Source organism: Rhinopithecus bieti, unplaced genomic scaffold (genome assembly GCF_001698545.2).
Source record: "Rhinopithecus bieti isolate Rb0 unplaced genomic scaffold, ASM169854v2 repeat_33694, whole genome shotgun sequence".
NCBI lineage: Eukaryota > Metazoa > Chordata > Mammalia > Primates > Cercopithecidae > Rhinopithecus > Rhinopithecus bieti.
The window spans coordinates 1-3,873 of NW_016840135.1; the positions used below are offsets into that span (position 1 = coordinate 1).

At 47.8% G+C, this 3,873-nt stretch overlaps 1 long non-coding RNA gene across 2 annotated transcripts; it reads right to left on the minus strand.

Moving 5' to 3' along the window:
• On the minus strand, window positions 1-3,804 carry LOC108524934 (uncharacterized). 2 transcript variants are annotated; one of them, XR_001884165.1, is made up of 3 exons: window positions 3,573-3,804; window positions 1,708-1,876; window positions 1-29 (listed from the first exon to the last, which is right to left on the minus strand). It is a non-coding gene; the product is annotated as an uncharacterized LOC108524934 (long non-coding RNA). The 2 variants fall into 2 exon arrangements; XR_001884164.1 differs by lacking the exon at window positions 1-29 and adding an exon at window positions 501-537.
• Between the last annotated feature and the right edge of the window lie 69 nt (window positions 3,805-3,873).

Here is a 3,873-nt window from a genome sequence, read left to right on the forward strand (position 1 = left end):
TCATCTGCACTCTCCATCTCCATTATGTTCTGGATTAAATAGAATTTGACCAATTTAAGGAGTAGACAATACGAGGGAGCAGAAAGGAGAGACAGGAAGGGAGATTCTTTGCAATCCTCTCAGACACCATGGACACCAGGAACAATTTCATCATGCCACATCATTTGTAGGCAATCGCCAATTGCTTGGGATATGGAACAACTGGAACTCTCATTCATAGCAGACTGGAGTGTAAAATAATCCAACTTAGAAAACCAGGCCAGGCGTGGTGGTTCATGCCTGTAATCCCAGCACTTTGGGAGGCTGAAGTGGGAGGATCACTTGAGTCCAGGAGGTTGATACCAGCCTGGTCAAGATAGGAAGACCCTGTCTATACATATAATTTAAAACACAAATTAGCCAGGTGTGGTGGTGCTCACCTGTAGTCCCAGTTATGTGGGAGGCTGAGGTGGGAGGCTCACTTGAGCCCAGGAGGTCAAGGCTGCAGTGAACCCTCATCACGCCACTGCACTCCAGCTTAGGTAAGACAGCAAGACTCTGTCTCAAAAAATAAAAAAATAAAAAGAAAGAAAAACTGCTTGGTGAGTTGTAATACAGTCAAATATCTACTTCTAGGTTCTGGCTTCTCTACTTCTAAAAAATTACCCAAGAGAAAGGAAAACGTATTTGTCTGTTTTTAACAGCTTTACTCACCATAGCCCCAGGCTGGAAACAATGCAAATTGTTCACCAAAAGAGAAGGGAGAAATGAATTGTGGTTTTCACACGACAGAGTAGCCCTCAGTAATAAAAAGGAGCTGGGCCACAGGAAACAGCAATGGGCCTGGCAACTGAGCAGAAGAAGGCAGATCCAAACAGACACATGCTGTGAAAATTCCATTCGAGTCAAGTTGAACAACAAGCCACAATGGCATCACCCTTGGGGGTCTCTGACTGGGAGGGGCACAAAGGAGTCTTTAAGAGGCTGGAAATGTTCTGGATCTGGTTCTTGGTGGTGGTCGCACAGGTATTTACATCCGTTAACAACAGGCTGAGGCTGGTGCAGTGACACCTGTAATTCAGCACATTGGGAGGCTGAGGCAGGAGGATTGCTTGAGCCCAGGAGTTTGAGACCAGCCTGGATTATTTTACACTCAAGTCTGCTATGAATGACAGTTCCAGTTGTTCCATATCCCAACACCTTCTCTCTACTAAAAATAAAAAAAATTAGTGAGGCATGGTGCTGCACATAGTCCCAGCTACAGGGAGGCTGAGGCAGGAGGATTGCTTAAGCCTGGGAGGTTGAGGCCACAGTGAGCTATGATGGTGCCACTGCACTGCAGGTTGAGTGACGAGCAAGATCCTGTCTCAAAACAAAACAAAACAAAACAAAACAAAACAAAACTCAAACAGAATACCAGGATCTACATTTTACTCTACCTAGACAATATCTCCATAAAATACTGCTAAAAGAAAAACTCTCCCAGAGCCCAAGGAGACACAGGCCCAGCTCAGAGTTCCAGCAAATCAGCACCTTAGCATCAGCTTGAGCCTGGGAGGTGAGTCACAGGTAAGCAGCCCACTAGTGAGTCCAGCCCATAAAGGAGGGCCATGTGCTCCACGCCCTGTCTGGAGGGGCCCCAGTCGTACCCAAAGGCTGACGTGTTTTTAGACTAATCGACACAGTAGGGAGGCACTTCGAGGCACAGTGCTGGCACTCTTCACTCACCACAGTCCATTCCCAGTGGTTAGCTCTGGTCTTCATGAGACTAGAAGCAGCGCTCGAGAATATTCCTGCTCAGAGCTTTAGCATTTAAAGTCGCAGACCCTTCTCGGCGGCTCTCTGTTCTCTGCCCTGTAGACTGAGGGAGTCTGTCACCTCACACTCATTAGGATGCCTATGATTTAAAAAAAATCCAGAAAGCAACAACTGTTTGCTAGAATGTGAGTAAACTGGAACCCTGTGAAAACAGCGTGACTGTTCCTCAAAAACCTCATCATAGAATTACTGTATGATCCAGCAATTCCACTTCTGGGTATATCCCCCAAATAACCAAATGCAGGAACTCAAAGAGACATGTGAACACCCATATTTGTAGCAGCATCATCCACAACAGCCAAGAGGTGAAAGCAACATGTCTCCATCAACAGATGAGTGGTCAAAAAAACGTGGGCCAGACATATGATTCAGCCCTAAAAAGGATGGAAATTCTGGCACACGCCACAACATGGATGGTCCTTGAGAACAGTAAGTGAAATAAAACAGTCATAAAAGAACAAGCACTGTAGGCCGGGTGTGGTGGCTCACGCCTGTAATCACAGCACTTTGGGAGGCCAAGATGGGAAAATCACCTGAAGTCAGGTGTTCAAGACCAGCCTGGCCAACATGGTGAAACCCTGTCTCTATTAAAAATGCGAAAAGTAGCCGGGCATTGTGACGCACGCCTGTAGTCCCAGCTACTTGGGAGACTGAGGCAGGAGAATCGCTTGAACCTGGGAGGCAAAGGTTGCAGCGAGCCGAGATTGTGCCACTATACTCCAGCTTGGGCAACAAAGTGAGACTCTGTCACAAAAAAAAAAAAAAAAAAAAAAAGAACAAGCACTGTATGATTTCACTTGTCTGAGGTACCTAGAGTGGCCATAATCAACAGAAGAAAGTAGAATGGTGGCTATTGGCTGGTAGGAGGGGGAATGAAGACTTACCGTTTAAAGCGTATAGAGTTCTGGTTTCACAAGATGAAAAGAGTTTTGTGGATGGATGGTAGCGATAATTGTATAACAGCATGAATGTACTTAATACCACTAACTGTGTACCTAAAACTGGTTAATATGGTACATTTTATATTATGTGTGTTTTACTACAATTATTTTTTTCTTTTAGATGGAGTCTGTCACCCAGGCCAGAGTGTAGTAGTGCAATCTCAGCTCACTGAAACCTCCACGACCCCCACCCCTTCTCACCACCCTTGGGCTCAAACCATTCTCCCACCTCAGCCTTCTGAGTAGCTGTGACCACAGGCACATGCCACCACGTTTGGCTAATTTTTTGTACTTCTGATAGAGACAGGGTTTCGCCCTCTTGCCCAGGCTGGTTTCAAACTCCTGAGCTCAAGTGATCTGCCCACCTTGGCCTCCCAAAATGCTGGGATTTACAGGCATGAACCACTGCACCTGCCTGCACTTAAAATTTTTAAAAATGTGGCTGGGCACGGTGGCTCATGCCTGTAATTCCAGCACTTTGGGAGGCCGAGGCAGGCAGATCACCTGAGGTCAGGAGTTCAAGACCAGCCTGGCCAACATGGTGAAACCCAGTCTCTACTAAAAGTACAAAAATTAGCCGGGTGTGGTGGTAAGTGCCTGTAATCCCAGCTAGTCGGGAGACTGAGGCAGGAGAATCATTTGAACCCGGGAGGTGGAGGTTTCAGTGAGCCGAGATCACGCCATTGCACTCCTGCCTGGGGAACAAGAGTGAGACTTCATCTCAATAAAAAGAAAAAAAATATTTAAATGTAAGTATGATGGTCTCTAAGAATCAGACTGAGAATCTACCACTGCCAGGTTTGTCCTGTTCCCCGCCACCCCACAGGGCCTTACCCCAGGCACTTCCTTCAGGGTGTTCAGGACAGGCTGGTCTCTCTGCTGGACATGGGCTACGATTTGAATGTAGTTTGTGCCAACCAAAACTCATGTTGAAAGACGCCGCCCGCGGCCGCCTCTCCCACGCGGCCACCTCCTGGACCCCGGATGCAGCCGCTGCTTAGGCTGCAGCAGGAGATCCCCTGGCGCCCAGCGGCCACCGTCGTTTAAAGGGGAAGCAGCCTGACTGCCAGCAACGGAGCACGGGGCGGCCCAGCCAATGCGCATGAGCGAGTGGGGAGCGGGTGCTCGCGTCACA